Raw genomic sequence first — 27,632 nt, 5'->3', positions numbered from 1 at the left:
CAGGGCTTAGTGGGTGTTGTGTGACTCCATTACAGTATACCCCTTTATCTATGGTGTTCTATAATAAAGGCATCTGCAGGAGTTAGTGGGTGTTGTGTGCCTCCAGCACAATATACACTACCCAACTGCTGTTTTATCCAACTCCCTTCAGGCCATTACCATGTCTGGAAGGCCAGCAAGGAGAGGCAGACAGGCGTGAGCCGATAAAAGAGGGCAAGCAGGCTCTGTGTCTAGAGACAACCGTGCTGGTCGTGAACGCGATGCATTGTCATCAGCACGTGGCCATGGGACACGCTTGTCCTTCTTTTCGCCAGTTGGACATGTTGAACCGCAACATGCCAACAACTTGGTAGAGTGGATGACCAAGCCCTCTTCATCCTCCTCATCCTCTCTCACCCAGTCTCAGGGTACTAGCAAAGCAGCTGCCAACGCATCGTCTTCCCTCCTCTCAATGTCATCATCAGTCACTCCTTCCCTAGACCCACCACGTCCTCCTAAGGAGTCTCCTGAACTCTTTGAGCACAGTATTGGGTACATGCTCCAGGAGGATGCCCAGTGTTTTGTAGCCTCTAATGATGACACTCAGCTAGAGGAAGGCAGTAGCGTGAATGCAGAGAGAGGGGATGCTCAAGAAGGACAGCAATCTGGCAGTCATGTTCCACAAGCTGCAGCATATTGCCAGGTTTGCTACAGCGATGAAGAGGGAGGGGATGATGAGGGCACTGACTCCACGTGGGTGCCTGGTAGGAGAGAGGAGGAGGAGGCACATGTCCAACGAGGCAGGATGCCCTCCGGGGGCCAGCTTAGGGGCAGCACACCGACTGAATCACACTGCAGAGCTTCGCCTGTGCAGGGCGCTGCCTCTGCGCGTTAATCTAAAAGTTCTTTGGTGTGGGCCTTTTTTGAGACGAGTGCATCAGATCGCACCGCTGCTATTTGCAACATATGTCTCAAGCGTATCTCGCGTGGCCAAAACATCAGCCGCTTGGGCACCACATGCTTGACCAGACATATGTTGACCTGTCATGCAGCTCGTTGGCAAGCGTACCTCAAAGACCCACACCAGAAACAAAGCGGACCTCTCCTTGCTCCTCATCAGCTGGCATCTCCAACCCCACTAGACCTTCAGTCCTCTCTGAAACCTGCTCTGAGAGGAATGAAGGTGTAGAATTAGGTGTGTCACAGCCAAGTGCTTCCGGGCACTCTGCTAGCAGTACACCCACGTCCGATTATAGCAGGCAAATGTCCCTGCCCCAGCTGCTGGACCGGCGAAAGAAGTTCACTCCCAGCCATCCACATGCCCAGCGGTTGAATGCTAGCTTGGCTAAATTGCTAGCACTTCAACTGCTGCCTTTTCAGTTGGTAGACTCGGCCCCCTTCCGTGAGTTTGTACAATGTGCGGTTCCTCAGTGGCAGGTCCCCAAACGCCACTTTTTCTCACGGAAGGCGATTTCGGCTCTCTACCGGCATGTGGAAGGCAATGACCTTGCCTCACTGGACAGGGCGGTCAGCGGTAAGGTGCATATTACCGCTGACTCATGGTCCAGCAGGCATGGACAGGGACGTTACCTGTCTTTCACGGCCCATTGGGTCACTCTTCTGGCAGCTGGGAAGGATGCAGGACAAGGTGCAGTAGTATTGGAGGTTGTTCCGCCACCACGCCTCCAAAATGCTACTATTGGTTGTGACACACCTCTCTACTCCACCCCCTCCTCCTCTTCTTCTTCCTCCATGGCCTCTTCCAGTGCTCTGTCCTCAGAACCAGCGGTGCTCCGTAGGCGTTCCAGGGGCTACGCAAGTACGCAGGCAAAACGATGCCATGCCGTGCTTGCGCTGGTTTGTTTGGGGGACAGGAGCCACACTGAGGCGGATGTTTTGTCAGCTCTGTAGGGGCAGGCCGAGAGGTGGTTGACGCCAGCTTAAGCCAGTAATGGTGGTTTGCGACAATGGCACCAACCTCCTCTCCACCCCCTGACAGGGACAACTGACCCATGTGCCCTGTGTAGCTCACGTCCTTAACCTAGTGGTGCAGCGGTTCTTGGGCAGGTACCCCGGCTTACAGGATGTCCTGAAGCAGGCCAGGAAAGTCTGTGTGCATTTCCGCCAATCATTTAATGCCTGTGCTCGACTGGCTGAGCTCCAAAAGGAGTTGAGCCTGCCCAAGAACCGCCTTATATGTGACATGCCCACCAGGTGGAACTCAACGTTGGCCATGCTGCAGCGGCTGCACACGCAGCAGAGGGCCATCAATGAGTACCTGTGCGACTACGGCACCAGGACAGGGTCAGGGGAGCTCGGTTTTTTCTCACCACGCCAGTGGGGCATGATCAGGGATGCATGCACTGTCCTGTCACCGTTTGAAGAGGCCACAAGGATGGTGAGCAGTGACAGTGCATGCATCAGTGACACTGTACCTCTTGTCCACCTCTTGGAGCATACGCTGTGTGGAATAATGGACAGGGCACTTGAGGCAGAACAGAGGCAGGAAGAGGAGGACTTCCTTGCCTCTCAAGGTCCCCTTTATCCAGACAGTGTTCCTGCTGTGCCACCCATCACACAGGAAGAGGATGAGGAGGAGGAAGAGGAGGAGGAGGATGATTGTGTCAGCATGGAGGTGGAGGTTGGCACTCAGCATCAGCAGCAGCAGTCTTGTAGAGATGATTTACAGTCCCAAGAAACACGTGGACTTGTACGTGGCAGGGAGGAGGTAGCTGCGGATCATGTTGTCTTTAGTGAACCAGAGGACTCCGGACCGAATGCCTCAGCTAACCTACGCTGCATGGCCTCCATGATCCTGCAAAGCCTGCGGAAGGATCCTTGTATTCTTCGGATCAAGGAGAGGGACCATTACTGGCTGGCCACTCTCCTTGATCCACGGTACAAGGGTAAAGTTGCCGACCTTATCTTGCCATCGCAGAGGGAGCAGAGGATGAGACATCTCCGGGAGGCCTTGCAGAAAGGTCTGTGCAACGCGTTCCCAGAGACTGGGAGGTTACAAACTCCTGGTCCTGGACAACGTGTTGCTGAGGCATCGGTCAGAAGGAGCGGTGGAGAAGGTGGCCGTCTGACTGATGCTTTCAGACAATTTTTTAGTCTGCAGCCCCAAGGTATGATCGGTTCCAGCAACCATCGCCAGCGTCTGATTTACATGGTGCAGGAATACCTAGGGGCAAGGTCAGACTTGGACACCTTTCCTTCCGAAAATCCTCAGGCTTACTGGGTCTTGAGGATGGATCACTGGCCAGAGCTTGCACAGTATGCAATTGAGCTACTGGCCTGTCCTGCATCCAGCGTTCTTTCGGAACGCACCTTCAGTGCTGCTGGTGGCTTTGTTATCGATCACAGGGTGCGCCTGTCCACCGAATCAGTTGATCGACTGACCTTCATCAAGATGAATCAGTCTTGGATCACCCACAGCTACCAAGCACCTGAAGCTGATGTAACCGAATAATTGTTTTTGAAATATCACATCCCTTCAAGACTGCCTATGCTGATGCTGAGTGACTGTCCTGTTATGTTGATTGTCTATCCTCTTCCTCCTCCGCTGATATGTTGGAAGAACATTTCTGGTTCTGGGTGATGCCATCAGCCCAATTTTTCTGCCCCTGTTTAACAGGGGCGTTTAATTACAATTTTTGATGCAATGCTTTGCAGCAGGGCTAATTCCTGCAATAAAACAAGAGTATATGGGAGAGGTTGCAGTGTCGTGGCACCAGCACCAGTGCCTAAGGCCCAATTTTTCTGCCCCTTTTTAACAGGGGCGTTTAATTACAATTTTTGATGCAATGCTTTGCAGCAGGGCTATTTCCTGAAATAAAACAAGAGTATATGGGAGAGGTTGCAGTGTCGTGGCACCAGCACCAGTGCCTAAATCCCAATTTTTCTGCCCCTGTTTAACAGGGGCGTTTAAGTACAATTTTTGATGCAATGCTTTGCAGCAGGGCTAATTCCTGCAATAAAACTAGAGAATATGGGAGAGGTTGCAGTGTCGTGGCACCAGCACCAGTGCCTAAGGCCCAATTTTTCTGCCCCTGTTTAACAGAGGCGTTTAAGTAAAATTTTTGATGCAATGCTTTGCAGCAGGGCTAATTCCTGCAATAAAACTAGAGTATATGGGAGAGGTTGCAGTGTGGTGGCACCAGCACCAGTGCCTAAGGCCCAATTTTTCTGCCCCTGTTTAACAGGGGCGTTTAAGTACAATTTTTGATATAATATTTCACAGGAGGGCCCGTTCCTGTGCCCACCCAGAGTAACTGTGAGGACTTATAGTGTTGTGGCACCAGCACCACAACCACCAAAGGTAAATTTTTCTAACACTGTTCAACAATGGCATGTAATTACAATTATTGATATAATCGTTCACAGCAGGGCGCTCCAGCGCCCACCAAGAGTCACTTTGAGGGCTTACAATGTTGTGGCAAAACCAACACCTTGTTCCGCCATTTCTGCAGAGCATATAGGGCAGGCCCCTACTTTCAAATATCCAACTTACAAACATCTCCTACTTGCAAACGGAAGGAGACAACAGCAAGTGAGATGAAAAAAGATGGACGACAAAACTAATTATACAGGGGTGATAACCCTTCCCTATGTTTTCCAAAAAGCTTAAAAATCGTTTTTTTGACTGGAGCTACACTTTAAAAATGTACCAGTTGAAAATTACAAACAGATTCAACTTAACACAACAAACCTACACAGTCCCTGTCTTGTTTGCACCGCCTGTACACTGCTGTTCTGAGTATATAGGGCCTGGGGGCCACACGCATTTCCTTTTTTTAATATGGGTACGGGGTTCCCCTTAATATGCGTACAAGACCCAAAGGGGCTGGTAATGGGAAGGGAGGGCTACCCATGCCATTTTTCTCAGTGATTTTCAACTATATTGCAGGAACCAGATATAACATTAAAACCGCAAGCAGTTTTAAATTATGTTATTTCCGTTTAATGTCATTTTGTACAGGGACTGTTCTAAACGCGGGAAACACGTGGCACTTCACAGGCATACTACAGACACCCCCCAGGCACCATATTTAAAGGAATATTTCACTTATTTTTTTCACTTTAATCGTCATTAAAATAAGTGCTCCCGCCAAAACAGCCATTTTTAAAAACATTTTAGGCATTGACCCATGTCCCCTGGAGCAGGAGCCAGGCCCCCAAACCCTTTTTAGGACAGTATCTTGCATATTAGCCGTTAAAATTAGCACTTTTAATTTCGAACGTTCAAGTCCCATAGACTTCAATGGGGTTCTAAAGTTCGTACGAATTTGGGGTCCGTTCGAAAGTTCTGGTACGAACTGAACCGGGGGGTGTTCGGCTCATCCCTACTCACTACCCCTGAACTCTGCATGACTTACTACTGGCCTCTGAACTCTGTATCTCGTACTACTTATCCCTGAACCCCACTTACTACTGATCCCTGAACTCTGCATCACTTACTACAGACCTCTGAACTCCACTTACTACTGATCCCTGAGCTCTGCGCCATTTACGCCTAAACCCCTAAACTTTGTCTCACTTGCTCCTGACTCCTTGATCTCTACATCACTTACTACTGACCCCCTGAACTCTGTGCCACTTACTATTCATCACTGAACTCTGCATCGCATACTCCTGACACCTGAATCCTACATTACTCATTACTGACCCCTGAACTCTGCATCGCTTACTCCTGATACCGGAATCCTACATTACTCACTACTGACCCCTGAACTCTGTATGACTTACTACTGGCCCCTGAACTCTGCATCACGTACTACTTATCCCTGAACCCCACTTACTACTGACCCCTGAACTCTGCATCACTTACTACAGACCTCTGAGCTCCACTTAATATTGATTCCTGAACTCGGCATCACGTGCTACTGACCCCTTAACTCTGCATCACTTACTACTGACCCCTGAACTCTGCATTACTTACTACTGACCCTTGCACTCTGCATCACTTACTGCTGATCCCTGAACTCTATATCACTTACTCCTGACCTCCTGAACTTTCTCTCGCGTGCGCCTGAATCCTTGACCTCTGCATCGCTTACTCCTGACACCTGAATTCTACATTACTCACTACTGACCCCTGATCTCTGCATCACCTACTACTGATCCCTGAACTCTGCATCACTTACTACTGATCACTGAACTCTACGCCACTTGCTCCTGACCCCCTGAACTATGTCTTACTTGCTCCTGAATCCTTGACCTCTGCATCACTTACTCCTGACCCCCTGAACTATGTCTTACTTGCTCCTGAATCCTTGACCTCTGCATCACTTACTCCTGACCCCCTGTACTCTGTGCCACTTATTATTCATCCCTGATCTCTGCATCATATAATTCTGACACCTTAATCTTACTATACTCACTACTGACCCCTGAACTCCGCATCATTTACTACTGATTTCTGGACTCTGCATCACGTACGCCGGACCCATTAACTCTGCATCACTTACTACTGATACCTGAATTATGCATTGCTTACTCCCTACTGATCCCTGGACTCTGCGCCACCTACTCCTGACCCCCTGAACAATTTCTTACTTGCTCCTGAATCCTTGACCTCTACATCACAAGACTGCTATATACTGCTGATTAGTGTTGAGCGAACCCGAACTGTAAAGTTCAGGTTCGTACCGAATGTTTGGCTTTTTGGGTCCCGAATCTGAACAATTGACTGTATGTTCGGGTTCGGGTCCGGTGTTCAGCAACGTAATGGCACATTTTAAAAAGCTCTGCAGCAGCCAATCAACATTCCTTTAACTGTTGTGCCCTTAGAAGCCATCACAGCCATGCCTACTAATGGCATGGCTGTGATTGGCCAGTGCATCATGTGACCCAGCCTCTATTTAAGCTAGAGGCACACAGCAGAGCACGTCACTCTGCTTTAGACAGTGTAGGGAAAGGTTCCTGGCTGCTGCTGCTGTTAGGGAGAGAATAACATAGGAGTCTTGATTCTGAAATCTATTCTAATTAGTCAGCGATTTTACACTGCACTGGGAGAAAAGATAGACAGTGTAGGGCAAGGTTCCTGTTGGTGCTTTGAGGGAGAGAGAATTATCTAGGAGTCCAGATTCAGAAATCTATTCTAATAACTCAACGATCTACACAGATTTACCTGGTTGGGTTGCAGTGCACAGTCTTTTTACACTGCTATGAGCCCAGTGCCAGAGAAAATATAACTTTTATCTGCAAGCTCAGTGCACCAGCACTGCATATGTTACTGTGATATACACCCTGTACATACTCTGGGTGTATTCTGCTATTGCAAAAACACCCAGTGCAAACAAAAAACTTTGCTGTGTTTTCTGCATATGTGGAGGTGTGTGTTACACAATTTATATATTTTTCTTCTATTGTCATATTCCAAAAATTTTTTTAGGGCAAAAACATTTTTTTGGAATAGCATTTTTGCCATTACTGCAGCTCTAAGATACACGTTTACATACTCTGGGTGTATTCTGCTATTGCAAAAACACCCATTTAGGGCAAGATCCTAAATTTGAAAAATATGAGGAGAAGGTCAAAGAAGGGATGTGGCTCTGGTCGTGGTGCTGCTGGTGGAGCTCCCGTTGCAGGGAGAGGACATGGTCGATCTGTGCCAGCTACACGCACAAGTGAAACACCTTCCTCAGGTGCGAGTAGACGACAGAGCCTGCAGCGGTATTTGATCGGGCCTAATGCGGCTGTACGTATGTTGAGGCCAGGACAAGTGCAGGCGATAGTAGATTGGGTTGCTGACAGTGCCTCCGTTTCCTTGACATTGTCTCCCACCCAGTCTCCTGATGAAAGATCAGAGTTGGCAGCCGATGTCCATCAGTCTTTCAAATCACCCACTTGCAAATCAGCCAAGCGGTCTGAGCCCCAAATCATGCAGCAGTCTCTTCTGCTTTTTGATGACTCTGTTAGGTGGGTTTCCCAGGGCTATCCACCTAGCCCTGCCCCAGAAGTGGAAGAGATTGAGTGCATTGATGCCCAACCACTTATGTTTGAAGATGAGTACATGGGAGGACCATTGCAGCACGTCTCGGATGATGACGAAAAACACAGGTGCCAACTGCTGCTGCTTTCGCAATTGTGCAGACCGACAAGGAGGGCAGGAGTGAAGACTGGGTGGAAGATGATGTGGAGGACGATGAGGTCCTGGACCCCACATGGAATCAACATCATGCAGGTGACCAGTGTAGTTCGAAGGAAGAGGCAGTGGTTGCACAGAGCCACCAGCACAGCAGAAGAGGGAGCAGGGTGCAAAAGCGGAGCGTCCGTCCCCTAGACAGTACGCCTGCTACTGCCCAACACAGCAAGGGACCGAGCAGACCAAAGCCAGGTCCAAGGAGTTCCCTAGCATGGCAGTTCTTCAGACAATGTGCTGATGACAAGACACGACTGGTTTGCACACTGTGCAGTCATAGCCTGAAGCGAGGCATAAACGTTCTGAACCTGAGCACAACCTGCATTACCAGGCATCTAAGTGCAAAGCATGAGCTGCAGTGGAGTAGACACCTCAAAAACCAAGAAAGGTCTCTGGCTCCTCCTGCTTCCTCTTCTGCTGCAGTCTCGGCCTCTTCATCCACCTCTGTAGTGACAGTGGCACCTGCCAACCCGTAAACAGAGGATCTGCCAGCAACACTACCACCTGGGTCACCAACTATCTCCACAATGTCCCATAGAAGCGTTTAGCTCTCTATCTCCCAAACACTGGAGCAGAAGAGGAAGTACCCCCCTAGCCACCCACGATCCCTGGCCCTGAATGCCAGAATTTCAAAATTCCTTGCCTTTGAAATGCTGTCATTGTGTCTGGTGGAGACACAGAGTTTTAAAAGCCTGATGGCATTGGCTGTCCCACAGTACATCTTGCCCAGCCGCCACTACTTTTCCAGGGGAGCCATCCCTTCCCTGCACAACCAAGGGATGTTATATCTCCCTAACAGCACACTGGGTAAATGCAGTGGCGGCTGGGCCTGAGGCGGATATCAGTTTGGCGCATGTCCTTCCACCACCGAGGATTGTAGGGCGCTTCAGTTTGCCTCCTGTTGCTAACTCCTCCTACTCCGCTTCCTCATCCTCTACCGCCTCCTCATCCAGTCAGCGTAACACCTTCACCATCAACTTCAGCACAGCCAGGGTAAACGACAGAAGGCAGTTTTAAAACATTCTTGTTTGGGGGAAAAAACCCACACTGAGCAGGAGTTGTGGAGGGACATGGAACAACAGATCGATGAGTGGTTGGTGGCAGTGAGCCTCAAGCCCGGCCTGGTGGTGTGCGATAATGGGCGAAATCTCATAGCAGCTCTGGGCCTAGCCGGTTTGACGCACATCCCTTGCCTGGCGCATGTGCTGAACTTGGTGGTCCAAAGGTTCCTTAAAAATTACCCCCATATGCCAGAGCTGCTGCAGAAAGTGCAGGCCGTCTGTGCGCACTTTCGGCGTTCTCACCCTGCTGCTGCTCGCCTGTCAGCGCTGCAGCGTAACTTCGGCCTTCCCGCTCACCGCCTCATATGTGAAGTGCCCACAAGGTGGAACTCCACCTTGCACATGCTGGCCAGACTGTGCGAGCAGCAGCAGGCGATAGTGGAGTTTCAGCTGCAGTGCGCACACGTGAGTCGCTCTGCGGAACAGCACTACTTCACCACCAATAACTGGACCTCCATGCGAGACCTGTGTGCCTTGTTGCGCTGTTTTGAGTACTCCACCAATATGGCCAGTGCCGATGACGCCGTTCTCAGCATTACTATCCCAGTTCTATGCCTCATTGAAAAAATGCTTCGGGCGATGATGGAAGAGGATGTAGCACAGGAGGAGGAGGAGGAAGAGGGATCATTTGCAAGGCTTTCAGGGCAGTCATTCACAAGTGGCTATGAGGGTGGGTTCCTGCACCAACAAACGCCAGGTACACAATTGTCCGGCAGCAAGGGCACAGTTCTGAATGATGATGAGGAGGAGGAATCATGTTCACAGCAGGGTGGCACCCAGACCAGCTCATGGCCATCACTAGTGCGTGGCTGGGGGGACACAGAAGATACACCTCCCACAGAGGACAGCTTTTCCTTGCCTCTGGGCAGCCTGGCATACATGAGCGATTACAGTTATAGTTATAAGGAGAAAATATCTCTCTTTTTTGTAAAAAGAAAATGTAATTTTTTATTTATTTTCAGTTTTTACTTCTGTTTTAATAAATAGAAATAATTCTTTTTGAATATATTGGTTGTATTCACAACTTTTTTTATGCCTAAAAAGTCCAACTGAACCCACATTTTTTCGAGGTCTTTTATGTGAAGGTTCTTTTATAATTTTTTTTTTTTTCTCCCCAATTTCCCTTTTTCCTTGTCAATGTTTACATTCATAAAGTGATAACTAGGACATGGCATTTTGTTTATCAGTGTATCCACAGACACCACCCTGTGACAGATACACACTTTCTTCATTTAAATATACATGCTGCAGTGTCTCCGTAACGACCGCCGAGTTGCCCACATTCTAACTGGTGCTGATTACTGGGTGGCCACCCTGCTGGATCCCCGTTACAAGGGCAATGTACGTCCTTAATTCCCTCACTGGAGCGTGAGTGATCGTAAGTGGTGCGAGTACAAGAGCACGCTGGTAGACGCGCTGATGGTGGCATTCCCACCTGACAGAGGGGGTACGGTGGAAGCACAAGCCGAAGGCAGAGGATGAGGAAGAGGTCGCCAAAGCAGCCAGGGCACCGCCAGCACCTCAGAAGGCAGGGTTAGCATGGCTGAAATGTGGAAAAGCTTTGTCAGCACGCCACAAGAACCAGCACCGCCAGCTGAGATGGAATGTCTTAGCAGGATGCAGCATTTCACCAACATGGTGGAGAAGTATGTGTGCACACGCTTACATGTACTGAATGACAGGTCTACCCCCTTCAACTTCTGGGTCGCCAAATTGGGCACATGGCCTGAGCTTGCCCTTTACGCCTTGGAGGTGCTGGCCTGCCCTGCAGCCAGTGTATTATGTGAACGTGTATTTAGCACGGCAGGGGGCGTTATCACAGACAAGCGCAGCTGCTTGTCCAGAGCAAATGTGGACAAGCTCACGTTCATTAAAATGAACCAGGCATGGATCCCACAGGACTTGTCCGTACCATGTACAGAATAGACATGTATACCGGTGTTCTGACAAAAACTGTCTGGCCATCGGATAGTGTCCGGCCCGAGGACAAGGAGATTCTGAAAATCTCGGAAGATGAACAGCGCCTGCCCCGTAAGTGCAGGTTCAAGCCCCACCATCCAAGTGGGCATACGGTAGCACATAGTAACGGGGCCCCTCGCAGGATCGCTTTGCTTGCCACACTTCACTCGCCACACTTCGGGCACGGCCTCGCTTCGCTCGGCTTGAACCTCGAATGTTGTGGCTTGAACCTGGACTCACCACGCAGCGCCGTTCATTTTCGGAGATTTTCGAAATCCCCTTGTCCTACATACTGAGCAAACGCAGTACAGGGTGGACACTATCCGACGGGGGACAGAATTCGACACATCACCGGCCTTACCCAGCCATTGTTGTATTTTTGAACCAGTGTTGGCTCCTCCACCGCTGCTTCCACCTACACCGCCACATCCACCGCCACCTCAACCTCCTACTCCATATGGACCTCGTCCTCCTAGGTCAAGATTATAATTTTTTTTTATTTCAAAGTATTTTATTTTCCCACTAGCTTATTCATTAAATTGAATAATTTTTTCCAGAAAGGGCGTATTCTGGGGGATTCCCACCATGTGTGGCATCGTGCCGTTGAGTTTCTGAGGTTTTTAATCATTTCCTGTACCTCTTCTTCTGAGAAGGGGGCCTCCAGCATATATATTTTTAGTAAAAAATGTTACGTTATTTTAAGTTATTTCCCTATCCACATTTGTTTGCAGAGCACTTGCCATGCAGTTAACAACATTTTGTTGCCATTTGCAGCCCTATAGCCCTTTCCATTACTTTTTTAGAGCTATTTTAAAAGACCTCAAAAGTTTGGGTCCCCATTGACTTCAATGGGGTTCGGGGTCAAATTCGGGTCAAGTTCGGTCCCGAACCCAAATTTTTTCTGAAGTTCGGCCGAACCCGTTGAACCCGTACATCCAGGTGTCCGCTCAACTCTACTGCTGATAAGAAAAGGTATTTAGCTGTTTATATTTACTAGGATAATTGCATTTCTATGTTCTGTGTACTATGGGAGACCAGATATAGTGAATGCAGGGTCCTGGGTTTAGTAACACTTTAACACTTTAACGGAGCTAGGGAGTATAAGCACTGTTGACACCACCCATTACTATATCTTGCTTGTACACGTCAAACTAGTTTTTTCATAACATTGGGCCAGAATAGGCACATAAGTAAATGCCTTAAAAAAAAAAAAAAAAATGTCAATCTGTTGTAGTTACCTTGAAATCCTATCACAGCACTTCCTGTTTCAGGCTGACAACACTGCCTTACAATTACTAGCAATGTTGGCAGCCTGCTGTATACACTCCATCATTTGGCCATTTGAGCTACCTACGAGGTCGGCAGAAGATATGAACAGGCTGGACAGACAGCCCAATGGTTACTTGAATGAATGCTCATAGCAGGCTGATATTGCTGCTGCTAATTGCAAGGTAGCAGCTTAGTGTTGTCAGTCTGTAAAAAGAAGTGCTCTCACTGTATTGGCATCAAATTACAGATTAGACATTCGTATAATATGTCAAAAAAAGTTAGATTTTATTTCCATCATTTACACTTTCAAAATTACAGAAACCAAAAAAATGGCGTCTGCAAAAGTTTGGGCACCCCACAGAGTTAATATCTTGTACTGCCCCCTTTGGCAAGTATCACAGCTTGTAAACACAGCCAATTCTTGTTTCAGGTATCTTTGCCCATTCTTCCTCACAAAAGTGTTCCAGTTCTTTGAGATTTCTGGGCTGTCTGTCACGCACTGCTCTTTTAAGGTCTATCCATAGATTTTCAATAATGTTGAGGTCAGGAGATTGTGAAGGCCATGGCAAAACCTTCAGTTTACGCCTCTTGATGTAATCCCCCGTGGATTTTGAGGTGTGTTTAGGATCATTATCCATTTGTAGAAGCCAACCTCTCTTTAACTTCAGCTTTTTCACAGATGGCATCAAGTTACCATCCAAAATTTGCTGAAATTTTATTGAATCCATTTTTCCTTCTACTCTTGAAATGTTCCCTGTGCCACTGGGCCCAGCATCTGGTGACTTAGATAGTCCACCTACCAGTTTTCTACTACCGGGATGTAAATGGCCAACAAGGCCGGTACATGTCGCTCTGCCCACTGAAGGATGTGAGCAACCTCCCGTGCTGCAGCCGAGCTTCTTGTTCCTCCATGATGGCTGACATATGTCACTGCCGTGGCGTTGTCTGACTGGATCCTGATCGGACGCCCTCTTAGTCTCGTCATCCATGTGGAGAGGCATAGACTGTACTCCCAGTATTCCCCTCCAGCTGATCAGACTGGCGTCCGTTGTGATCACTGTCCAATGCAGAGGTAGGAACAACTTCTTGGACCAAAGTTCCGGGGACCTCAGCTACCAGAGCAGGGAGTCCCTGACTGACTGGCTCACCCGAATCTGTTGATCCAGGGATAATGGAGGTGTGTCCCATTTTGTCAATATCTCCTTCTGCAAGACTGTGAAACTGGGCGTATGTTACCGCCTTGAAGGAGGCCACCATGAGGCCCAGGACTTGCATGCAGAAGCGCAGCGACGACCACCTGCGGTTCATCAATATCCTTACCGCGGTTTGAGAAAAACTCTTGCTTCCACGGAGTCCAGCAGTAAGCCTAGGTACTCCAAGCGCTGAGTCGGTATAAGCACCGACTTTTTGAGTTTCAACAGCCACCCAAATTCCTGCAGGGTTTGCATGGTGATCACTACATCCTCCTTTAATTCTGAGGCGGAAGGAGGAGGACATCGTCTAGGTAACTTATGTAGCAGGGTCTCTTTAAGGACTATAAAACTACTGTTCCCAGAACCCCGCTGGTTCCCAGGATGTTTTGAGTTATGCCCCAGAGACTTATGGGGGAGGGCATATAAGGAGGGGGAGAGGCCTAGTTCGCTCTTTTTGGACACCCCCCCTCTCCTAGCAAGAGGAGATCTGTGCTGAACTGCTGAGGCACAAGGCCTGAAGCCTGGGCCTTGTGCTCTTTTCCAAAGAGCTCTCTGCCAGCCTAGTTGCACCTGAGAGACATTTTCTCATTCCTTGCTGCAGTACACCAGAAGGATTGAAGACTCGGAGGTCGGTGGATTCCTGTTCCTAGACAAAAAGGCAGAGAAACTGGACTTGGACTTGTCCGGGTGGTGAGAGCTGTTTAAAGACAGATGCTTTATCTTTATTATTCGTTTGGATTACAAAGTTGTTCTTCAAGTGCACCACCGAAAGATTGCTAGCGAATATTGTTTTACTGGACTTCCATCTAGATCAGTCAGGCCTGACTGCATAGGTAGATAGTGCTGGGTGTTAGTTTACCCATGCGGGGAAGTAGCTGAAAAAGGGCAGCGTTAGAGTTGCATAGCAATACTTTATTGTGCTGATTACTCTGTTTATCTTTATTACTGGTTACTGCAGGGACCTGCTTATGTGTTGCAAACCAAATGTTCAATTCATGTTATTCCTTTTATAAAACAACAAGTAAAGTCAGTTATATACTTTCAAAGATTGTCTATGAGCTTGAGTTACCCACGCACACACATATTTAGAGTATAAGTGATTTCATGTGTATTGCTAGATACTAACTGTGCCAGAGTGGGTAGTGCAGATTGCCGGGGGGTTGGCGGAGCTGTGCTCAGGACCCAAACCAAACTTGCGGCCCTCTTAAGTGAGGGTATCGCTATACGTGGGGGCTCGTCCAGGATTTCTGAGACAGCGGTGAACACGCCAGAGGTACCGGCATGGACCCACAGGGAGTCAGAGCGTGGTGTGAAGCGGCTAAGGCCGACCCAAGGCAGTCAGTGGTCATTAGCCTCCCAGGGGAGAAATGGTCGACTGAGACCGTAGAGGAGCCATCGCCAACGGGATCACCGCAGGCTGCGGCCCGTACCTCACCCGAGAGTCTCAGATCAGCACCGGCCACCCTTAGCGCAGAACTGTGTGCTGTCCTGGGGGAGATTGTGGCCCAGTGCAAGAAGGATCCCACAGATTACCCGATGTCGGGGTACAGAAAACTCCGGATGTTTTCAGGGAGGAAACCTGTACCTTCGGAAGAAGAGGGATTTGAAGAGTGGTTAGATAGCGCAACTCAGGCACTAGAGGAATGGGAAGTTCCAGAGCGCAGAAAGAAGCAGAGGATTGTGGAAAGTCTAAAGGGGCCTGCTCTAGAGGCCGTACGCAACCTGAAGATGAGCAGGACAGACTGTAATGCGCAGGAGTACCTAGATGTACTACAGATTGTGTTTGGTGGGACAGAGAAAATCTCTGAGCTTGCTTATCAGTTAGAGCATTGCTACCAGAAGAAAGGTGAAAAACTATCAGACTACATGGGACGTTTAGATAAAATCCTGCATAGGATGATCCTAAAGAAGGGGATCAGCCCAGGAAAAGTAGATGAGGCCCGTGCTCAACAGGTTCTGAGGGGAGCTCAACCCATGGATCCTATTGCATGGACACTGCGTGCCCGTCTGGATGGGAAGAATCTGGAGTACACTGACCTCATCCGAATGATCAGAGAGGAAGAGGCCCTACTGGAAGATAAAAGGGAAGAACATCTCACCGAGCCCGTCAAACAACCGGTAGCCATAGTTACACCGGCCATGACTACCGCTAGAGATAAGGAGGTGGACACTTTGAAGTTACAGATGTCCCAGGTGATGGGGATGTTGACTGCTATGATGGCGAAAGGTCAAGGGGGAGCCGAGAAACCAAGTCCTAGGAAGGAGTTGTTTCCAGATACACCAACACCAAGCCCCACACGAGACCGAGAAGAGACGCTATGCTACAACTGCGGGGGCAGTGGCCACTTCGCCAGTAGATGTTCCAGTCCCAAGAAGAACAAGATAGATAACCGCCAGCCGGCGGGAAATGCCAGAGGGCCCCGGTGAGGGAGTCAACCGGGTGCCCATGCCTTTCAGTGAACTCCAAACTGAATAGAGGGAAGAGGAAGAGAGAAAACCAGACCCCTCAGAAGGAATGTCTACAAATAAGAAACGATAACATCCCTCAGCGGGTTTGTACTCCCATTACTGTGGGGAGGGTCAATGCATACCAGACTCGAAAGAGAATAAAGTCTAAAACCAACTGGATGAAGACGGGTCCCCAGAAGAGGGTGGCCTCAACCCGGCCCTACCCAGAAGAATTGGTCGGCCCATCCCCCACTGTCTCCATCCAGGTGGAAGGAGTCTACACGAAGGCCCTCCTGGATACTGGAGCTCAAGTGACTTTGTTGTACAGAGACTTCTATGATAGGCACTTGAGCCATTTGCCTATACAGAAGATAGAAGAGCTGGAGATATGGGGCCTGGGAACTCAGAGTTTCCCCTACGATGGTTACCTGCCCATAAAGCTGACCTTCGATCCATCTGTGGTGGGGAAAACAGAGGTGTTTGACACCCTAGCAGTTGTGTGTCCTAGACCGCCCGGGGCCAGCAAGATGTCCCTCATCATAGGGACCAATACGGATCTGGTGCGAAGACTTCTGACCCCTCTAGTGGAGACGAGTAACCATCAAGATCCCAATATCCATCCCATGCTGAAGACAGCCTACCAACGGTTGGTCCTAGAGCAGAAGACCCCAGGAGAGGGGATAGGGAAGGTGTGGAGACTTGGGAGAGAGGGAGTGGTGCTGCAGCCGGGAGAGGTAGCCTGCCTCAGGGCCACGGTGAAGCTTACCTGGGAGCAGCCTGGCCCCTTTGTCATGCTGGAATCCGATCCAAGGGAGGATCACTCAGGTCTGGAAGTGATACCGGAAGTGATTTCAATCAAGGCCCTGAAGAAGGCTCGAGGAAGAGTCCCAGTGAGTGTGAGAAACCCTACGGAGAGACCCATAGAGATCCCTGCCAGAATGCTGTTGGGGCAGGTGAGTCCTGCGGCCCCAGTCAGCTGGTCAGAAGTAAAAGGAACGGGTGAAGGAGGAGATGTTTGGGAAAAACTTTCCATGGAGAACCCGGACCTACCTGGAGCCTGGAAGGAGAGAGCCAAGGCCCAGCTGACTAGATGGGAGAGGATTTTCTCAAAGGATGAGTTTGATGTGGGATGTGCCAGGAGTGCCACCCACCGAATCCGCCTCCAAGAAGACAAACCCTTCAGGGAAAGGGTTAGGCGGGTCCCTCTAGCTGATCTGGAGGATCTGAGGGAGCAGCTTGCGGAGTTGAAGAAGACTGGTGTAATTCGGGAGTCTAGAAGTTCCTACGCCTCCCCCATAGTGGTGGTCAGAAAGAAGAATGGGTCGTTGAGGCTTTGTATCGACTACAGGACTCTCAACAGGAGGACCATCCCTGACCAGTATACCACACCGAGAATAGAGGATGCCCTACAGAGTTTGTCTGGTGCCAAGTGGTTCAGTGTAATGGACCTCAAGAGTGGGTACTACCAAATCCCCATGCACCAGGAAGACCAAGAGAAGACAGCTTTCATAACCCCAGTGGGATTCTTTGAATTCAACAGAATGCCTCAGGGCCTGTCTGGAGCCCCTGCTACCTTTCAACGCCTCATGGAGAAGACCGTTGGAGACATGAACCTCATAGAAGTCCTTGTGTACTTGGACGATGTCATTGTCTTCGGGAAGACTTTGGAAGAACAGGAAGAACAGAGGCCAGGTTGGAGAAGGTGTTGAGAAGACTCAGCGAAGAGGGACTCAAGCTTTCTCCCGAGAAGTGCCGGTTTTACCAATCCTCTGTGAACTATCTGGGACACATAGTGTCTGAAAAGGGAGTGGCTACAGACCCTGAGAAGTTGGAGGCAGTTACCTCTTGGCCAAGACCGACAACAGTCACAGAGCTCAGATCTTTCCTGGGGTTCTGCTCCTATTATAGAAGATTTGTGGATGGGTTTGCCCGGATTGCCAAGCCACTAAACGAATTGCTCAAGACTGAAGGAGAAGAGGATGGCTTGGGACCCAGGAGGGCCGGTGAGTCGGTTCAAGATCAGTGGAGCCCAAGGTGTGAAGAGGCTTTCCGAACCTTGAAGAGGAGCCTTACCACGGCCCCAGTCCTGGCCTATGCCGACCCCACCAGACCATATGAGCTACATGTCGATGCCAGTCATGAGGGCCTAGGCGGAGTGCTCTATCAAGAGTATGAAGAGCAGCTGAGACCAGTGGCCTATGTGAGCCGGAGCCTGACTCCCTCGGAGAAGAACTACCCCACTCATAAATTGGAGTTCTTGGCCCTCAAATGGGCAGTAGTAGACAAACTGAAGGACTATCTCTACGGGGCGGAGTTTACCGTAAAGACAGATAACAATCCTCTGACCTACCTCTTCACTACTGCAAAGTTAGATGCAACCGGACACAGATGGTTGGCTGCATTATCCGGATTCAACTTCAGTCTAAAGTACAGACCAGGGGCTGGAAATAGGGATGCAGATGCCTTGTCCCGAAGATCTCATGTCATGGTCAATGACTGGGAAGACTGGACCCAGGTAGCACCGGAAGGAGTGCGAGCACTCTGTCAGGGTGCTGAGTTTCAAGCAAGAGGGGGCCCCAGAGCAGAGGAGATAGGAGTCACCGCAGTGGGAGTCCCTCAACCCTACTGTGGGGTAACTCAACTAGCAGAGGAACTCCTGCCAAAGCTGTCCAGAAAGGAGCTGAGCTATGACCAATTGGAAGACCCCCTGGGGAGATTGGTCCTTGAAGCTTTGGAGAACGAGAATCCAGAGGGACTTCGACATCACCCTTCCAAGGAGGCTCGCCTGCTGAGGAAAGAGTTGGATAAGCTACAAGTACATCAGGGAGTGGTCTACCGAAGGGGCCCCTCTGATAACTCAGAAGATAAGTGGCAGTTGTTTCTCCCAGAGAAGCACCGAGAGACGGTACTAATTGCCTTACATGACCAGCATGGCCATCTAGGGGCGGAGAGAACTTTCCAGCTTGTCAGAAGCCGGTTCTATTGGCCCTGTATGAGGGCAGAAGTGGAGGAATATTGCCGTTCTTGTGCACGATGCATCCCGAGGAAGACTCTACCCCATCAAGCTGCCCCAATGGGCCACCTACAGAGTCAGGGTCCAATGGATCTGGTGTGCATTGACTTTCTCTGCCTCGAACCCGATTTAAGTGGATTGGGAAATGTTCTGGTGGTAACCGATCATTTCACCCGTTATGCCCAGGCTTTCCCCACCAAAGACCAAAAGGCCTCCACTGTGGCCAAGGTGCTCATGGAAAAATACTTTGTCCACTATGGATTACCACAGAGAATCCACTCGGACCAAGGGAGGGACTTTGAGAGTCGTCTGATCCGGAACCTACTGGACTCATTGGGAGTAGAGAAGACCAGGACTACACCTTATCATCCACAAGGAGATGCCCAACCTGAGAGGTTTAATCGGACCTTACTAAACATGCTTGGAACTCTAGAGACAGAGAAGAAGCAACACTGGAGCCAACACATATCAGCTTTGGTGCACGCTTACAACTGCACCACAAGTGATGTGACGGGTTACTCCCCCTACCGGCTCATGTTTGGGAGGGAAGCAAGATTGCCGGTGGATCTGGCCTTTGGCATTTCCCTAGACCATGCCTCTGCTACCTCCCACAAGGGATATGTGGATTGACTTAGACACAATTTGAAAGTGGCCCATGAATGAGCTCAAGCGGCCTGGGACCAAAGGGGGGCCCGCAACAAGAGGAACTTCGATCTGAAGGTTCGAGTACAAGACCTGCAGCCTGGGGACCGTGTACTGCTACGCAATCTGGGGATCCCTGGGACGCACAAGCTTGCTGATAGATGGAGATCGGAGCCCTATGTCATTTGCAGAAAGCTACCTGGATTGCCTGTGTATAAGTTAAAACCAGAGGGGAAAGTGGGGCCCTTGAAGACTTGGCACAGGAATCATTTGCTCCCGCTTACTGAAGCAGTCAGAATACCTCCAGTGAGAAATCCACCAGAATCTGGTTCCATTCTGGATACCCCGGGACCTAGCACTCGGTCTCAGACCTCCCGGGTTAGAGATGGACAAGATTCCCAACGAGGTGAAGGTGGAAGAGGAGAGCTTGAGTGGCTGTGGCCTTCATCAACTCCAGGAAATTCTGCCATAGATCTCCCACCTACTGAGGATACACAGGATGGGACACTGAACCCAGAAGCTACAGAGTTCATTCCATCTAGTGGTGTGCCTGAATACTGGGAAGATATCCCTAGCATTTACTCAGAAGAGGAAGGAACCGATGTTCCAGAACCAGTGATGCTGTCAGAATGTGTTCCTGAAGTAGAGCCTGTGGCACCAGAGCCTGAAGTCCCAAGAGAACAGAGAGCTCGCCGAGTTGTGAGACCCCCCAAGAAGCTAACCTACTCTCAAATGGGGGAGAGCTCTGAGGACTCTGTTGTGACTGCTAGAAGAAGTGCTGAACGCTCTAAACCCTCCACTGACCATTTGGGGGAGGGCAACCCCAGCTCACTCTCTGGCACAGTTAGGCAGGCCACTCATGCCAGTGTGACCTGTGGGACAGGGAATCCCACCTCTGAGTTCTGGTGGAAATTCCCTGTACCAACATCATACCCAGCACTTTCAAAATTGGTACAGGATATGTGTTAAAAGTTTATCTTTGGGGACCAAAGAGTTTAAGTGGGGGGAGTGTGTAGCGGGGTCTCTTTAAGGACTATAAAACTACTGTTCCCAGAACCCCGCTGGTTCCCAGGATGTTTTGAGTTATGCCCCAGAGACTTATGGGGGAGGGCATATAAGGAGGGGGAGAGGCCTAGTTCGCTCTTTTTGGACACCCCCCCTCTCCTAGCAAGAGGAGATCTGTGCTGAACTGCTGAGGCACAAGGCCTGAAGCCTGGGCCTTGTGCTCTTTTCCAAAGAGCTCTCTGCCAGCCTAGTTGCACCTGAGAGACATTTTCTCATTCCTTGCTGCAGTACACCAGAAGGATTGAAGACTCGGAGGTCGGTGGATTCCTGTTCCTAGACGAAAAGGCAGAGAAACCTGACTTGGACTTGTCCGGGTGGTGAGAGCTGTTTAAAGACAGATGCTTTATCTTTATTATTCGTTTGGATTACAAAGTTGTTCTTCAAGTGCACCACCGAAAGATTGCTAGCGAATATTGTTTTACTGGACTTCCATCTAGATCAGTCAGGCCTGACTGCATAGGTAGATAGTGCTGGGTGTTAGTTTACCCATGCGGGGAAGTAGCTGAAAAAGGGCAGCGTTAGAGTTGCATAGCAATACTTTATTGTGCTGATTACTCTGTTTATCTTTATTACTGGTTACTGCAGGGACCTGCTTATGTGTTGCAAACCAAATGTTCAATTCATGTTATTCCTTTTATAAAACAACAAGTAAAGTCAGTTATATACTTTCAAAGATTGTCTATGAGCTTGAGTTACCCACGCACACACATATTTAGAGTATAAGTGATTTAATGTGTATTGCTAGATACTGTGCCAGAGTGGGTAGTGCAGATTGCCGGGGGGTTGGCGGAGCTGTGCTCAGGACCCAAACCAAACTTGCGGCCCTCTTAAGTGAGGGTATCGCTATACTTACAATTGCGATCCCACGTTGTTGCAACAATGACAAAATTGCAGCCTATAAAGACTCGGGGTGCAGATGACAACCCAAAAGGGAGAGTCACAAACTGGTAGTGGGCTTCCCCCACTGCAAATCGCAGAAACCTCTTATGTGTGAGGCATATGGGTATGTGCAGGTACACATACTGAATGTCCAAAGACGTCAGGGAGTCCCCTTGTTGGAGTGCAACGACCACTGAGTGAACTGATTCCATTCTGAACCTCAGTATTTTTACAAAGCAATTGAGGGCTTTCAGGTCCAAGATTGGACGTACCCCTTCCTTTTTGGGGACTACAAACAGATTGGAGTAGAACCCCTGAAACCTTTCCGATTCCGGAACAGGCACTATCACCCCGTGGCTTTGCAGGTCCCTTACTGTCCTCAATAGGGCCTCCAGGCGAGCCAGGAGTAAGGGTATGCTGGAAGGGAAGAATCTGTTTGGTGGCCAAGAGATGCTCTTGTAGCCATGAGGAAATCAGTTCGCAGACCTGGTCGGACCTGAGCTGAGATGCCCACCGGGCTTCAAACTACCGAAGTCGACTACCCACCCGAGAGAAGGGTGGGGGCAAACCTTCATGCGGAAGCACTTTTGCTTGCGGGTCCAGGGGCGCTTTTGTCCCTCAGAGGTCGACCTGTCGGACTGGGAACGTTTAGCTGAAGTCCCGGACAGACGAAGAAGCCTCTTTTGAGTGGAAAATGAGGGCCCTTGCCTGCGGCGAGGCTCCTTAGTCTTCCTGGCCTGTGGGAGCAAGGTACTCTTCCCACCTGTGACAATCTTAATAATGTCATCCAACGAGGCTCCAAAGAGTCGCTCACCAAGGAAGGGTAGATCCGTCAAAGTTTTTTAGATGCCTGGTCCGCAGACCAGCATTTTACCAAATCAGGCACCGCAGCACCACTGCTGACACTGAAGCCCTGTAGAGCAAAGGAAGCGTATCCAGGGCCGCGTCACAAATTACTTAAACCCATACAATAACTGGTCTTCTAATTCCATGCAGACAGGAGTATCCTGCTGCTTCTCCAGTTCACGGTGTAAAAGTTTTGCCCATTCAGTAAGTGTCTGAGACACAAGTGCTGTGGCCTGTAAACAATGAATGGGCCACTGCCTCGACCCTCCTGTCGGTAGGGTCCTTAAATGCAGGAGTCCCCTCTACCGGGATCGTGGTTACTTTGTTTAACCTGGATACTTGGGGGTCCACGACCGGAGGAGCTGACCATTTTTTAAGAAGGCTCTCTTCAAAGGGGAAGCGCACCTCCACTCTTTTAGGGACTGAGAAAATCCGTTGCTGGCATCCCCATTCCTTGTATATGAACTTATCTAAATAAGTCAGATACGGAAAAACCTTAGTTGTATGGGATGGCTTACGGGACCCAAAAGGAACTGCTACTTCAGCAGAGGAACCTGCTTTATCCTGAATTTTCAGGGTATCACACACAGCTGTGATAAGTGCTCCAACTAGTGCTTTGTCTTGCGCAGACCCAGACTGGGACTCATCCTCACTGTCCTGGTCAGTGTCATCTGAAACAACAGAGCAGGGGCCGCCAATCTCAGCGGGACCCGAGTCTTCCTCAGAGCTCTCTCCGGAGGATGGGGGGGACAGGGGCTGCTTTTTACCACCTTTGCGCTTGCACACCACCTCCACCCCGGCAACGAACGTTTCAAGGACCATCGACAAAGCGTCCAAAGGCACTGCACTGTTTGCAGACGAGCCGGTTGCAATTTCAGGGAGTTCTGGGGAAGAAACACCAGTTTCTGAAGCCATACTGCCCCACCCTGTCTGCCACCCTTAGGGACTTAGGACAGATGAACAATTCCACCCTCCTAGCTGCTGCAGACTGAGGGGCCCCCACCACAGGACTCACCACCCTGACCGAGTGCTGCACCGTTCAGTTACAGGTATCTGCATCCAGTATTAGCTCCCAGGTGTCCTGAGCAAAAAAACGTGCCATTCTGAGCAGCAGGGACCAGCACTGAGGATAAAAACCATGCTGGGCTACAACAAAATGGCTGCCGGCCATCCTGTATAAGGGACATAATCACAAAGAAAATGGCATCCGAGCTACAGAAAAATGGCCCCTGACCATGCTTTCCACTGAGGCACACAAAAAATGGCTGACAGACAACTGTACACAGTGAATGAACAGAGATAATAGCGGCAGAACAGCGCTATGGCGATCAGCACATGCAGACCTCCAGACACCCAGCGGGGAGACCACAGACACCCATGGACACAGACACCCAGCGCTGCCCTCAATCTAAGGTAAGAGCCCCCCCGAGGATCCCTGGCTCAGGTACACACACTGCTCAGCAGCCCATCATGCAGCATCCCCTAATGGGGGGGGATAGGGACAGGGAAAGTAGAGAGGGAGGAGAGGGACCCCCTAATCGACCTCCCAGAGAATGCCCAGCTGCTCAATCCCGCGTAGGCTGAAAGAGCTGTACTTATCATCCTGACGAGCTGGGGACAGCCCATCACAGACCCACTCCCGAGCAGTACGGAGTGGCTGCTAGCCACATCACAATGTGACAAGGACATTGGTAGCCTGGTCATATGTGTGCCCCGGAGCGTTGCGCTCACCAGCCGACCCTGCAGCCTGAGGGACATGTCGTGGCCGACCCAGCGTGTAGCTAGGGTGCGCACACCCTCGATGCCCAGGCTGGGGAGACTACAAGGATCTAGATTATCCAGCCTGTCACCCAGCCGGCTGTTGATAGCAGATCACAGGATTTTAAAATGTTGCGCAAAAGGCAAACATTCAGCAAAAAATCCCAGGACCGATGGTCCTGCAGGGAGCCTAGGTCCTTCTCCTTCACTAGGCAGAAAAAAACAGCTGCAGGAAGCAGGCTGAGGTGTTATTACCAGAGGGACCGCTCCCTGGGTTGAACTGTAAAGTTCTGTTTTTTCACATGTATTACATGTTCTGCCTAGTCCTCTCCTGAAGGTGGCGTAATAACCCTACAGTCAAGATTACTGGAGCTGTGTCCATCAATGAACAAAAGAGAAAAAAGTTTATTTATTTAGGTTTTCTTTTGCAAAATTGTTGGTCTTTTTTTGTTTCTAGTGCAAAAAGTAAAAAATGAAACTCAGTGGCGATCAAATACCATCAAAAGAAAGCTCCATTTGTGAGACAAAAAGAACATACATTTAATTTATGTACAGCGTTGCATGTATGCACAATTGACAGATAGGCTGGATTCACACCTATGCATTTTTAGTGCTTTTTGCAGATTTGCACTACAGAACATGTTCCATAGGAAACAATGTTAAATGGACTGTAGTGCAAATCTGCAAAATGCAAAAAGCACTAAAAATGCATAGGTGTGAATCCAGCCTTAAAGTAACGGAGAGCCATGTAGCAAAAAAAACGGTCAATTGGTAAAGACTAATGTTTTTGTTTATAGTTTAATGATTTAGGCACGGTTCACATCTATGCAGTTTTCAATTGGTATGTTCTACAGTGCATTTTACATTTTTGCATAAGCGATTTTACAGCGATTTGCGTTTTTCATGCTTTTTTGGGCAATTTGTTATTGGGCAGATTAAAAAATGCAAATTTTGGCAAAAACGCACTACATGCTTTTCTGCAGCGTCTCCATTGAAGTCCATGGAACCAAAAAAAAGCAGTTTTGCATTTAAAAAAGTCCCTGACCCTTTCCAAAAATGCAGCGGCTGAAAAAAGCACAGGTGTGAACGTGTTCCATAGGAAACCATGTTAAATGGACTGTAGTGCAAAAAGCACAAAAAAAAAAAAACACGTAGGTGTGAACCAGGCTTCAAAGACTGGGAGCAGGCAGGCTATATGATGTCTCTTCTGCCGAGAAAACAAAAAAAATACCTAACTACCTATAACAGTTTTTATAATGTACAGTGAGCTGTGCGAGCGCAGTTCTGTTTAGATTCTGGCACAGATCCTGTGTACCAGGACAACTGAACTGCTGTATTATTTGCGCTATAAACGAAAAAAGAGCGTCAATTTTGAAAAAAAAAACGCAATATTTTTTACTTTTTGCTATAATAAATATCCCCCAAAAATATATAAAAAAAAAGATTTTTTTTCCTCAATTTAGGCCGATATGTATTCTTCTACATATTTTTGGTTAAAAAAAAAAAAATGCAACAAGCGTATATTGATTGGTTTGCTCAAAAGTTATAACATCATCTACAAAATAGGGGATAGATTTACGGCAATTTTATTATACTTTTTTTTTTATTTGTAATGGCGGCAATCTGCAATTCTTATCGGGGCTGTGACACGTCAGACACTTTTGACACTATTTTGGGACCATTGTCATCTATACAGCAATCAGTGCTATAAAAATGCATTGATTACTGTGTAAATGACACTGGCAGGGAAGGAGTTAACCACTAGGGGGCGATGAAGGGGTTAAGTGTGTCCTAGGGAGTGATTCTAACTGTGCGGGATGGGCTTCAACTCACATGACTGCGATCACTGCTTCCGATGACAGAGCAGTGATCTCTGTCAGGACACAAGGCAGAACGGGGAAATGCCTTGTTTAAATAGGCAGTTCCCCGCTCTGCGGCTCCATGACATGATCGCCGGGAGACCGCCGGGCATCGAGTTCACTGGTCCCGCGGGCACAGTCCCCGCCTCTTAAAGGGGACGTACAGGTATGCCTATTTGCCCACCGCGGCCATTGTGCCAATGCATATCGGCATGCAGCAGTCGGCAAGTGGTTAAGAAGAGGAAAGCATTGCGAGCATTCGTTTCACTTTTAGGCCTGATTCACACCTATGCAGGTTGCAGTTTGCATATTGTGGGTGCATTTTGCGTTTTTCAATTTACGCTTTTGCTCCATTGAAGTCTATGGAACCAAAAAAACTCAGTCTATGGAACCAAAAAAACACCGAAAAAAGTCCCTGGCCCTTTCCATAAAACGCACAGATGTGAACTACATCCATAGGAAACCATGTTAAATGGACTGTAGTGCATTTCTGCAAAACTGAAAATGCACTAAAAAATGCATAAGTGTGAACCAGGCCTACATACTGCTATCCCAGCAATCATGTTTTTAATATTATTAAAATGTACAATATTCGAGGTGCACCTCTTAAAGAATCTGACACAAAACAAAACATGTGTCAATAAGAAAGAAATAATTTTAATTTTACTTCAAAGATATTGCATCATAAGTTATAGATCTTTATTAAAAGATTACATACACCAGTAGGCGCTGATAAAAAAAAAAATCTGTTTGCACAGTTAGCCATCATTTCCTGTAAAAGCCAATTGAAATAAATGTATTTCATCTTTGATGAAACTGCAATAAAGTTTGTAGTCCAGACTTCCAGAATCTTCGTTGCTGTACTCCTGTAACCACAGAGCTCGATTTTCAGCTGTTAACAGCCTGCTGCATAGAATATGGAACCCCCAGCAATGTCCACATGTTCCATCTTTGATGAGGTACTCGTGAGAAGTGCTGCACATATATATATATAGACACTGAGGGGAACTGTGGAATTTCTTATTGTAACACTGGGAGAAAATGAGAATGAGATCATAGTAAAGGCGTGACTACAACGGCCTAAAAAGAAAAAAGAACGCATTAGTTGTCACCGGAATAGGTGTACTCATTGGAAGATTATTACTCACCTCTTGTTCTGGTGACAACTGTAACCGTTTTGGATTTTCTGCCGTTACTGTTCCAATACAGGTGGTTGACGCCACGCCAGCTTAAGCCAGGAATGGGGGTTTGCGACAATTGCACCAACCTCCTCTCCGCCTTCCGACAGGGACAACTGACCCATGTGCCCTGTGTGGCTCACGTCCTTAACCTGGTTCGTTCAGCGGTTCTTGGGCAGGTACTCGGGCTTACAGGATGTCCTGAAGCAGGCCAGGAAAGTCTGTGTGCATTTCCGCCGATCATTTAATGCCTGTGCTCGGCTGGCTGAGCTCCAAAAGGAGTTGAACCTGCCCAAGCACCGCCTTACATGTGGCATGCCCACCAGGTGGAACTCAA

Source organism: Lithobates pipiens, unplaced genomic scaffold (assembly GCF_037356315.1).
Source record: "Lithobates pipiens isolate NorthernLeopardFrog02 unplaced genomic scaffold, aLitPip1_a1.2 Scaffold_72, whole genome shotgun sequence".
In the NCBI taxonomy this organism is placed as follows: domain Eukaryota; kingdom Metazoa; phylum Chordata; class Amphibia; order Anura; family Ranidae; genus Lithobates; species Lithobates pipiens.
This window is presented reverse-complemented; position numbering follows the sequence as displayed.